Below are 13,003 nucleotides of genomic sequence, written 5' to 3'. Positions count from 1 at the left end.
GTTAATTCTTGTGAGAATTCCAGTGACAAGGCCTAACTCTGTTCTATTTTAATGCTGGTTTCAAGTGATCCTTCTAGGATCCTGTATTCTCCTCTGTGGTCATGCTAAAGCACTGTTATTAGACCACAGGGCTGGAAGCCAGATTGCAAAGCCATGGGGCAGCAGCGGGTGGTCAGGAAGTAGAAGTCAGCAAGTGTAGATTTCTTTTAAGAAGTTTTCAGTGAAGAGAAGAAGAGAGAGTGCTCTTCTAGGATAGGAAGAGAGGTCTGAACTTGCTTGTTGGCTGAGAGGAAAGACTCAGTGGAGAAGGAGAAAGGGAACAGTCCTATGGACTGGCAGCTGATAGGGATGCTTAAGGGGAAAGGGATGGTTAAGGTATGGAAAGCGGGAACCATTCTCTGTGCTGGGAAGGAAAGAAGAAAAATGGAAAAAAATTTAAAGACATTTTGAGGAGAAACTGGGGAAGTTGAAAGGGACATCCCATGACCTGAGGCAGGGTGGTAGGAGGATTTGGAGAAAAGGAATAATGTAGAATTGGCTTTGTAGGGAATGTGATTGAGGATTATGGAATTAAAAATTGTTGAGTAGGAAAAGGGGAAGGATGAAATTGAGTATATAAATTTTAATGGAGCTATTCAGAGCTTTCAAAGATTAAAAAAAAATTAGTGTCTCCAGTAATGGTTAATACCTTGGGAGGAAACTTGAGTATGGATGAAGACCCAGGTTAGGGATTGTTAAGATGAGTAAGGCTGGAGAGCTTGGGCTAGTAGAATTAATGGCAATAAATAGAGATTATGAAAAGGTCTCAAAAGGACCAATGAATAGTGTGAATGGGGAATGTTTTAGGAATAGAAGGAAAATGAGAGCAGAGAGCAAGTTTAGTAGGGATTGGAAGTTATCAGCAAAGAGAAGAAATTTGCGTTTCAGGTCTTGGAAGTGTCCAGTTCTAAATTATAGATCACCTGATCTAAATTGAGAGTCTCTTTATAGGAAGCACAAGACGAATAGTTGAGATAATCGAGAAAATATGAGGAATAATTGACATGTAGATATTGAGGTACCTTTAGGGTTTGAGCTTCCACTATACCAGTACTTATCTCCTTGATAAAGCTAGTTATATGGTTATCTTCCTGTCATGTATCTGCCTTCTTCCTGTTCACCAGGTATTTCCTTTATAGCCTCAATAAGGTTTTATTTACCTTTATTTCCCCAGTGCCTGGTGCAGAATTTCATGCACCCATTAATGTTATATAATTGTATAAATAAAAACAAAATTTTAACCAGGTCTAATTTGTGAAAAAGCTAAGATACATGGCAGCAACAAAAATGGAGAAAGGTACTATTTATGAATGGCCTTGATTTCAGGAGTAAGCCGATGTGGGGAGAGACTTGATTGTGACTGAAGCATGCTCACCTCACAAGACGATGGGTCATAAGGTGAGTGGTTACCATGAGGAAGGGTTGTAAGAGAAATGGTATCCTCAGGCATAAGCCAATGTTGAGGAGAATGAACAAAGAAGGTGTGTGTTTACATTAGAACAGAGGTTTCCAGTACATGGTGACACAGCCCAGTAGGGTTCAGGGATTCGTCTTGTGGAGAAGGTTTGGGTTGAGCCAGATCAGAATGAGAGTGAAGACAGAATGAAGTGAAGACAGATGGTGACTATTTCCATCTAGGGCAATATTTCAGCAATAGGAGGAGGAAGGAGATTGGGAGACAGGCTGAAGATGCAGTGGTGGTGCTGACCGAGGTTGCTGAAATAATCACAGCTAACGTGTATTGAGGTCTTATGTGCCAGGCACTGTACAAAGCACTTTCTGTGAGTTCTCTCTCCAAGTCCCATGGCAGTAATATGAAATTAATTAATACAATTTCTATCTTCTAAAAAGTGAAGAAACCTCCCCACTGTTGGCCAGTGGTAGGATTAGGATTCAAATGTCCAGAGCCTGTCCTCTTAATCATCACACATCCAGACTCCAAAATAAACTCCAACATAGTGTTGCCTTTTCACAGACATTTTCCAGGTGTCACCCGGGGTAAAAGTTCTAAAAACTTAGAAAATTTCAGGTTCTGTTGGTGGAGTCTTGCCCTGTGGCCCAGGCTGGAGTGCAGTGGTGTGATCTCAGCTAACTGCAACCTCTGCCTCCAGGGTTTAACCGATTCTCCTGCCTCAACCTCCTGAGTAGCTGGGATTACAGTTACCTGCCACCATGTCCGGCTAATTTTTGTATTTTTAGTAGAGACAGGGTTTCACCATATTGACCAGGCTGGTCTCAAACTCCTGAACTCATGATCCACCTGCCTCAGTCTCCCAAAGTGGTGAGATTACAGGCATGAACCACTGCCCAGCATGGTCCTGTGTTTTTTTAGGTAGTTATCAGGAGAAGGACATTCATTTTTGGTTAGCCTGGGGTGAGAGATCTTTAAAGCTGCACAGTGAACCCCAGCCTCGAAAAGCACTTCAAAGACTGAGGCAATTGCAGCATGCATAGATTATTTGCTTTTTTTTTTCTTTCTTAAGAAAGGCCTAGGTAATTATGAAAACGATTCAACTTTGACAGAAGAAAAATGCCTCGTTTAATAACAGACTGAAAAGGACAAGGACTTTGGTTATCTTCCACGAAGAGAGAGTTGCATTGTATGTATGTGTTAATGTGTGTGTCTGTGTGTGCTCATTTGTGTGTATGTGTGGAAGTATGGGAGAATTAACAGTTGTGTGTAGAGGCACATTGTTTTGATAGCATACAAGGCAGGCCAATTTAAGAAATACTTCTTAAATTGCCAATCGGCTGGGTGCGGTGGTTCACTCCGTAATCTCAGAACCTTGGGAGGCTAAGGCAGGCGGATCATTTGAGTCCAGGAGTTTGAGACTAGCTGGGCAACATAGTGAGACCTTGTCTGTACAAAAAATAAAAAAATTAGCTGTGTGTGGTGGTGCGTGCTTATAGTTTCAGCTACTCAGGAGACCAAGGTGGGAGGATTGCTTGAGCCTGGGAGAATGGGGTTGCAGTGAGCCTAAATCGCATCACTTTACTTCAACCTGAGAGACAGAGATCCTGTCTTAAAAAAAAAAAAATGGCAATCATGTCCCATGTATATGTTAGGATGGGTTGTGTTATGCCCAATGAAAGGACTAAGCAAAGACATTAGGATTTATGAGGTCGTTGTGCAGTGTGCACAGGAGAGAGACAAACTCATCCAATGCCAGGGGTCAGAGTGAGTGAGGGATGAATGGTGAAGGTGGGAATAGGGACTCTAACAAGGCACAAAGAGCTTCATCAAGGAGCTTGAAAGGCTGCAATCTAGGGGCAAGATAGAATTTAGAACTGGGAGAATACTGTGAGGAAATAGAATGCATGAATGTGGACTCAGGTATGCTTTCCTTGAACTCTGGGTTATTCCAACCACACAATACGATCCTCACTCCTGGGCAGGCTGAGAGAAGTGGAGGAAATTTGGTTTGAAAAGTCATTCATAACGAACTGTATGAGACATTTTTAGTTTGTGTTTTGAGGACTTGCTGAGGAGTTTGCAGTGCTTGTCATTTTGGCTTTCTCTGAACCTCAATATATTCATGTTCGAATCAAGCAATTAGTTTCAGCCTGATCTGCTACAATTCATGAATCTTGGTCGTCTTGAAGATACTTATTTCACACTGATAATGATATAGTGCTAGGTATTACATATGAAAACTCAGATTTAGACTCTGCCACTTGGCAAGTGAGTGGGATTTTAGGTTACCTCTTTGAGTCTCACTTACCCATCTATAAAGTGGAATCATTAAGCCTGCCTCACAGTACTGTGGTGATTAAATGATTCAATAGGCAGAATATACAGCAGAGTGCTTATCGTGTAGTAGGTCTCCAGTACATACTAATTTCCTTCCCTTTCCTCGCCTCCCCTACCTTGATGTTGGTGTGATTCTCATCATGTCTGAGTCAGCTGCTGGATACCTTGTCAATTACACAGACTAGATTTTTCATATATTTCTGCACAATTAGGAAAAAAAAGATTGATTTTTTTTGCTCAAGGAAATTTGATTAGGATCAAATGAATTAAGAAATGGCTATGTTGAAATCATTTTATTATTAAAGGAGTAGCAGGGGTCCCCAACAGAAGACAAACAATCCATAGTTTTGTTTGAGAACCCAAGAAAACACATGGGTAGTGGTGTTGAAATAGTCTCCAAAGCCACTGTGAAACTTCTAGACCAAAATACTTTGCAGTAACCACTTAGAAAAATATTTTTCAGTACAACTAAAGCTAAACATACACATACCTCATGATCCAATAATTTCACTCCTGGGTATATACCCAATAAAAATGAGTGCCTGTGTCCACCAAAAGACATGAGCAGGAATATCCACAGCAGCCTTATTTAGAATAGCCTCAGACTGAAAACAACACAAATGTCCATCACCAGTGGAACAGATAAATGGTTTGTGGTGTTTTCATATAATATGATACTACACAGCAATACAAAAGAATGAACTACTAATACATGCAATCTCGTGTATAAATCTCACAGACAAGAAGTTGACTGAAAGAAGTTAGACACAAAATAGTGCGTATTGTATATGGTGAATTAAAAATGTTGTCATATATTTTGCAATTACTCTTCTCAGGAGACCAGAGTTTGTTTACTTGCCCCTTGAATGCCGGCTGCTTCTCCAGCAGAGTGCTTTGCTCAACACGATGTGACATTGTGTGACTACTCAGCCTAAACCTTAGAGGCTTGCAGCTATCACTCTGTTGGAACATGGATGCCATGTGATAAAGCCCAGACCACCCTGCTAAAGACATACAGCCCAACTGACAGCCCACAAAAACACCATTTGGGTTGTTTTCAGTTTGAGGCTATTGGTTGAAAGAGATTTATTTGGGTCCCATCAGATCATAAAGCACCAAATTGGGTTATCAGATGCTGCAGCCATGTGAATGACCCAAAGTGAGACAAACAGAAGAACTGCCCAGCTGAGCCCAAGCCAAATTGCTAACCCAGGAAACTGTAGGCAAATGAAATGGTGGTTGTTTTAAGTGATTAAGTTTTAGGGTGGTTTGTTACACAGCAAAGATCACTGATAGGCTGCATGATTTTATTATCTGAAGTTCAAAAACAGGCTCATCTACAGTGATAGAGATCAGAATAGTAGTTATCTGACTATTGTTATCTGACAACTAGTATTGGCTGGAAGGAGGCATAGGGAACCTTTCTGGGAAATGTTTGAGCTTGTTTGTGGTCACACAAGTCTATTCACTTGGTAGAAATTCATCAATCTGTACACTTGAGAATGGTACACACACACACACACACACACACACACACACACACACACAGAGCATATGATCCAAATGTGTTGGATGAGTCATCAAGCAGGTATGCAGGGACTGGCAGAGTCAGCAAATAGCAGGGACTGACAGACTGTTGAAGATACAAGCCATTAATTTAAAATACACTTATTGTTCATCTACTTCAGACCAAGCACTCTGCTGGAGAAAAATACTTGAATTAACACAATCTAATCTTGCAAATTCTGTGTGCCAAGCCAGGCCAATGCAGAGATGAGAGCAAAAACCGAATTATATTATTTTACCATGACAAATGGGCAACTGAGTATATAAAATGTAATTAAAAACTGGATTATAGCCTGGGTATGGTGGCTGAGGCCTGTAAGCCCAACATTTTGGGAGGTTGAGGCCAGAAAATCACTTGAGCCCAGGAGGTCGAGGCTGCAGTGAGCTATGGCAGTGCCATAGCACTTTAGCCTGGGCAACAGAATGAGAATGAGACCCTGTCTTCAAACAAACAGACTCCAAAACACACATATACAAACTGGATTATAAATCCTATCATGGACTTCAAGACATAAAATATGTAAGTACTACTTATTAAGGTTAGGATCCATAAACAGACTTACAGAACTGTGTATCCATCATTTTGTATAACATAGTGTGCATTTATGAGACTTGACCACCACTGAGTTCAGAGAGTGCTAAAATAGAAGGTGGCAGCCCTCTCTTGGTTAGATCATGTTTTAATTCTTTTAGTTGTCAATGAGATTGACATTGCAGCCTACTAAAGCAAAGAGTGGTTAAACAATTTCATTTATCCTTTATTCATTATCAAATGCCATGTTAAGAAGTTTTTGGAAAATATGCATTCAGCTTCCACCAAAGGGAGAATTGTTCAATGAGCTGAATGAAGGCTGAGAATGAAACCAATGTGGAGGACAGTAGAGCCATGTGATGGAGGGACAGGGTTCTGATGACATTGTTTGAGCCCCCTGAGTCTCACTGTGCCTGAAGCATGAACATTTTCCCTTTATTATTTATTGACTGCTCTAGCAGTGTGAGTCTGGCTTTTTGTCACTTGGAAGAGTACTAACCAAAGTTGGCCTTACCACCACCATCCCCCGCCCCATCCTGCCTTTCCTTGACTGCTTGCTAAACCGTTGCTACCACTGCCTAGGCACAAAACTATCTGGAGTTATCCTCTCTCCTCCAGGCAAAGATAGAGGTATGGTAGCTGAAGTCATGGCCAAGGAACCAGAAAATGGTAGCAGTGGCAGGAGCTAGGATTTTTCTTGTTTGAAAATATGAATTCTACTTGCCATCTTGTCAGTCACCCAAATGTGTGGTGCTGGCAGTGCCAGGGTTGCTTATATGTGGATGTAACCTGGTCACACACATATATTAAAGATGCACCTTGCCGGAAGGTGAACAATGAAAACCTTTAATGTGTTTACTTTGTTAGTCTTTGTAACACTTCCCAGTGTGAACTGTAACAATCTATATTTTCTTAAGTCAAGATCATTACTATTTATCAAGAAGTATGCTTTAGTTTATTATGTGTTGCTTGTATGATGGATTTATTACTTTGTAGTAGACCCTTATATATATGCATTGCATATATTTCAATTCAAGGAAAATCTATATTAGTCACTGAGAGTGACAAGAGAGGGAGTAAGACATGACCCATATTCTTTGGGAATTTCCAATTTAGTTAGAAACACAGGCATATAAACTGCTGGTAGACGTCAGTCTGGGCAAGGTGTTGGTGGTGTCAAGTAGTCTGTTGTACAAACATATATATATGTGTGTGTGTATATGTATGTGTATATATGTATATGTATATATATGTAATGAATTAGAAAGGAGGAAGGCACAGAGAAGCTATGGTCCCCTCAGTGGTATGTTACAATCTGTTTTCTTGCCTGTCTCCCACACTATAGGGTGAGGGCTCATCATCAAGGCTAATGTAATAACTTATTCAGCTTGTCTTACAGACCTCTGCATAGTGCTTGGCTTAAGAAATGTTCTGTTCAATTGCATTAATATTGTAGCTGTGTCATTGGTTCATTTAACTTTATAAATATGCACCATATTCATCTCTCTTGCCTGCTGGCTGACTTTGTGTAGTTCAGAGGAAACAAGTAGATTCCTATATCCTGCCTTTTGCTTTTAGTATATGCTGGGCATCAGGCCAAGCAATGGCCAGGTGGACAGGCAGACAGGAGGCTAGAAAGTTTATACCAAAAGTCAAGAATAGGTGAATGGTCTTGGGTTCAGTCAGGCATGAGAAACAAGGTGGGCTCAAACTCGAGCAGCTGTCAAGGGTCTGGGCAGGCAGCCAAGGCAGCTCTAGGAACAGAGTCAAAGGAAGGGGGCAGGTCAACAGTCCACTGACTCTCATACAAGGCTCTAGTCCAGCTAGGAGCTAATGCCTTTGAGAGTAACACCCAATCTTTAGATATGGGTAGTGCAGAGGGCTCTTGAGAGACTGTCTGGCTGTGCAGTGAAGTTCCCAGGTGGTTTCTTAGCAGGACCTCACTCCATATTTTTTCCATACTGACGGCAGGACCTCACTTACACAAACCAAGGATTATCCTTTACAATACTTCCATAAATAGGATTCTAATTAATGAATTAACAAGTAGTTATTTCCTGTTTATGGGCATTAAACAAAGTGTACTCATAAGTTTTCTTTTAAGCCTAAGTCCAGGCACACAGCTGGATACAAAATATATATGCAGTGTGTTTACAGGAACACCTCCCAAACATGCACACATGCACACAGCTAGAGAGAAAATAGCAATAGTTCATTGAGCTTTGATCTGAAAATGTGGCATAAAACACAATAATACTTAGAACCATAATTTATGGGAATGAAAATAGGGATTATATAAGGAATTCACTTAGTCCACATACATGACTCTGGGTTGGACTGAGAAATTTGTAGCAACTATTAAACATTAACCCTTAGAAATGATAATTCAGATTTCAGAACCTGGCATTATATCCCCTGAATCAGCTATTTGCAATGAGCTATGATGGAGTAACAAGTACTGGGTTTGCCCTCTGCCTTAAACAACTTTAGCAAAAGGACAAAAATATGTGGAAAAATCATGTTATTTAAAAATAGATAGTACAGGACCGTCATGTGTAACAGAAGGGAAACAAATTAGGTGAGCTCTACGACGGGCCCAGCTTGATGCCTGGTCAATGTTTTCAGGCTTCGGTGCTATCCTCCCTGAGTTGAGGAGAGAGAGTTTGTAGCTTGAAGAGACCAAGTTGGCTAGAATTCACAGGTCAGAATACAGACAGGAAAGAGCAACAGAGAAAATGCTCTGGAGAGATGCAGAGGGTACTCCAGGTCTTTACCTAATTACTGATCAGCGCATGTATATAAGGAAAGTTCTGTGCCTGGGGAAGGAATCAGTTGGAAGCAGCTCACTGGAGCTCACACAAAGCCAGGAATAGTTCATCTTCTCACCAAAATTCAAGGTGGAAAGACCTCTTAACACGTAGGGCATTGAGTAGAGGTCTCAGAAAGGCATTTCCTTAGTAGCGCAGTCAAGCTCTACACTAAATGTGGTTCTAGATCTGCCTAACAAACCTGTTTTTATGTAATTTACCCTTCTCAGAAGAATGTTCAAGAATATTTAAAGAAACATAATAACAAAAGAAATGTATTACCCCATGACCCAAAATTCACAATGTCTGGTATCTAATAAAAGATTCCCAGGCAAGCAAAGAAGGAGGAAAACACATAATATAGTGAGGAGAAGAATCAATCAACACACAGACACAGAAATGACATGAATTATAAATTTAGTAGATAAGGATGTTAAATGAGCTATTATACTTCTTATGTTCAGGAAAATAGAGTAAAGCAAGAACATGATAAGGAAAGACATGGAAGATATTTAAAAAGATCAAAATCACACTTCTAGATATGATAAATTGATGCTTCAGATGAAAAATATATCAGATGGTATGAATAGTAGATTAGACACTGCAGAAGAAAAGGTTCATGATTTTGAAGGCATAGCCATAGAAACTATCTCAAATCAGAAAGAAAAAAGACTGAAAAAACAATAAGGAAAACAAAATAAAGAAAAAAGTAAAAGAAAAAAACCCCAAACAGTATTAATTAACGTTGGGACAACATTAAGTAATCTTATATTTTTAAAGATATTACATTTGTAGTTAAAATTTTTGTAGTATAGAAAACCCTAGGTCCAGATGATTTTACTTGTAATTCTTACCAAACATTTAAGGAAGAAATAATGCCAATTCTAACAAAAAATGTGACACTTTCTTAAAATGTCAAACATCTACCTACCATATAACATAGACATTCTACTCCCAGGTATTTACCCAAGAGAAAGAAAAGCATATTTCACACAAATACTTGTATGCATGTTTATAGAAGCTTTATTTGTAGAACTGGGCTCATTAATAGGCAAATAGTTAAGACAATTGTGGTATATACAGATACTAGAATACTACTATAAAATGAAGTATTGATACACAGAATAACATGGATGAATCTCAAAATTCTTAGGCTGAAGAAGCTAGACAAAAAGCATTGGATACTCTGTGATTTCATTCATATAAAATTCTAGAAAATGTAAACAAATCTATAGTGGCAGAAAACAGATTAGTTGTTGTCTGCAGACTGGGAGTGGGGAGAAATGAATTACAAAAGGCCACAAGGAAACAATTTGGGGTGATGGAAATGTCTGTTATTTTGATTGTGATGTTGGGCTTATACCTATATAAATATGTCAAAAGCTTGTCAAATTGTATGATTTAAATATGGGCAGTTTATTGTATGTCTGTTCCTTAATAAAGCGAGGAGTGGGGGAGAGAGAGAAAGATAGACAGAAAAAGAGAGAGGGGAAGGAAGAGAGGAAGGAGGAAAAGAGGGAAGGAGGAGGGAGTGAAAGAAAACACTGAACAGCTCTGCCTTGGATGTGCCTCTCTTTTGCCATTGATCAGCTTAACTGATGTGTTTTCCCATTTACTGGGAGCAGTTTGGGAATGAGGTTGAATTATGTAGAGTGTCCTACTTGTTTGTTGTGACTCCTAGGACACTGGCAACCAGAAGCAGCTCTGTGTTAGTCATCGTAGCCACAGAGAGGCTGTGTGCTGCTTTAGATTTGTTCAGGCTTCTCCTTGTATGAGATTGTGACAGCAGAAAACCTGAATCCAGGGACCTCATTATTGCATATTTCTTTGGGAAATGATGGCATGGGCAGCAATCCTTGGATTTGGGGTAATTTTTTTTGGAGGGGGCAAAAGTTTTTACTCAAATATTAACTGTGAGAAAAGGGAAACACCTTGCTATGCACTTTCTAACGTATTTGAAAGAAAATGTAAAATTCTTGAGATGTTTAAACTTAGATGAACATTTAGTGATTTCAAGTCACCCTTAAAAGATGTCAGCCTTAATAATGAGTGATCAGAAACAGCTTGAAGAGAGGTGACTGGTAAAAGTTAATTCCATTTAACCAATTCTTCTGAGTGGAATAGATTTTATGCTAAAACAAAAAACAACAAATCTAGACAAATAAATCGAAATAATTAGCTCCAGGCAGATTGAGGGCTGACATTTCTGGAAATGTAGAGTCACTAGGGCAAAAATCAAGCCGTGAAATCACTGGTGGCTTCTCGCATTAGAGCACCCAGCTGAGAATAACCCAGCAGGGTCCTCTGCAAAAGGTCACCTGTCATCGAAGAAACCTCTTTCTTTCTCTCTTATCAGAATCTCATCTTGGTGTCCAGGCCCTTGTTCTTCCACCTCTAACTCCAATGCAACCTCCTGTGATGCTGGTGGATCCAAAAGGATAGTTCATGACACCAGGACCTCATCCTCTTGCTCCTCCAGAAGGCTTGTGTGGACCACCATGAGGATGTTTTCAACCAAGCCATTTTGGTGGCCTGCAACATTTTTCTATCAAAGTAAGAAGCATCTATCCAACAAAGAATTGTCATTTTCCTCTCCATAGATTTCCTCCCATTGCTGAGCTTCCAGAAGAGGGAGAAATTGAAGGCTTATTTTTGTTTTGTTTTCTAAAGTAATTTTGAATTCTCTCTTATTATCTAAGTAATTATAATTTTCTCAAATAAGAGCTATTTAAAATTATAATTTGTAGATAAGTGCTCTGTAAACAAAGTGTATATATATATATATATACATATATATGTATCTGCAGCCTGATATATATATGTATCATATCTATCATCTATCTATCTCTCTCTCTCTCTCTCTCTCTCTATCTATCTATCTGAGTCTCACTCTGTTGCCCAGGCTGGAGTACAGTGGCGTGATCTCAACTCACTACAGCCTTATCCTCCCAGGCTCAAGCAATCCTCCCACCTCAACCTCCTGAGTAGCTGGGACCACAGGTGCACACCACCACGCCTGGCTAATTTTTAGATTTTTTTGTAGAAACCGTTTTCTTTATGTTGCTCAGGCTGGTCTCAAACTCCTAAGCTCAATCGATCCAACTGCTTTGGCCTCCCAAGTGCTCGGATTATAGGTGTGAGCCACTGCACCCAGGTTAAAAATAGAAAAATACCTAAAAGGGAAAGACTAAAAAAAAAAACCAAAAATCATCTGAATCCCAAATGTCACTTTTTGTTGGAAAAAAAAGAGCAATTTGGGGAGAGAAAAACTGGAAAAATAATATTAGAGAGAGAAGTTGGGATTTAAGAAAGGTAAATAATAATTCTTGTGGTACCAGATTTCTATAATATCTAGTTTTACAACTAGTGTGTTATTGGCCTTAGTCCTGGGGACAAAACAAAAAAAAGCTCTCGAAAATATTTATATATGCAATGTGATTTCTTAAAAATTGGAAGCTTTTGGTTAAAGTCAAATGGGCAGATTTAGCTTTTAGTTGGCAAATGCTCTTCATCTTCCTTCTCTCTTGCTCTTTCTGCAGCCTGTTAGGTGGGGACCACATCTTCCTTAAAATCCTCCATTTCTTCACTTCAATGACTCTGGACTCTTTTGGTTTTGAACTCTGCTTTTTGAATTACTTTTGCATCTTTTCTCAGGTAATTTTATATGCCTGACTACAATTTCTCTCTGGGAAATCTAATGATTTCTAAATCTCCAGCTTTAATCTTCTTTCTGACTTGACATCTTCATTTCCAGTTGGCTTCTAACGTGTCTTACACAGTGTCACAGTACCTCAAACTCTAAAAGTACAAAATGTGCCTTCATTTTCAAACATATACCTCTACTTAAATTCTCTACCTCAATAATGCTATTACCAACTTCCCAGTCATGCTATCAAAAAATATTGGTGCCTCTCTTTATTTCCCATATCTAATTATTTATCAACCAGTATTTGTATTCTATATGCAGAAGTCTGTAAAATATCTTTCTTCATTTTTATGCCCACTGGCTCTTTCATAATCAGGTTCTAACATTTCCTTGCCCAGATAAATCATAGCAACTCCTTCCTTCTTTTCCCTGCCAACATAATTTCTCTTATTCAAAAAATTCTTCACACTGATGCTTGAGTTTTCTTCTTAAATTTTATCTTGGTTTTTATTGCTCATTTATTTAAAAATCTGTAATAACTCCTCATTGCCTATGGAATGAAGTCCAAATTCTTAGCTTGGTTTTGTCCCAATCTGACAAAGCCTTCATTCATAGTTTATTCTCCAACTCCACCTTTTTGTGATTCCCTTATGCATGTCCAC

The 13,003-nt window shown here is 39.2% G+C and overlaps 1 long non-coding RNA gene across 2 annotated transcripts in view; it reads left to right on the top strand.

The window, feature by feature from the left end:
* The window catches only part of LOC118152227 (uncharacterized), an 87,513-nt gene extending 76,133 nt beyond the window's left edge, over positions 1-11,380 (top strand). For both annotated transcript variants that reach the window (XR_013532999.1, XR_013533000.1), the window contains exon 8: positions 11,052-11,380. This is a non-coding gene — a long non-coding RNA (uncharacterized LOC118152227). The remainder of the gene's footprint in view (positions 1-11,051) is intronic.
* The last annotated feature ends 1,623 nt before the right edge of the window (positions 11,381-13,003 follow it).

Source organism: Callithrix jacchus, chromosome 3 (genome assembly GCF_049354715.1).
Source record: "Callithrix jacchus isolate 240 chromosome 3, calJac240_pri, whole genome shotgun sequence".
Classification (NCBI taxonomy): domain Eukaryota; kingdom Metazoa; phylum Chordata; class Mammalia; order Primates; family Cebidae; genus Callithrix; species Callithrix jacchus.
This window is presented reverse-complemented; position numbering and strand designations above follow the sequence as displayed.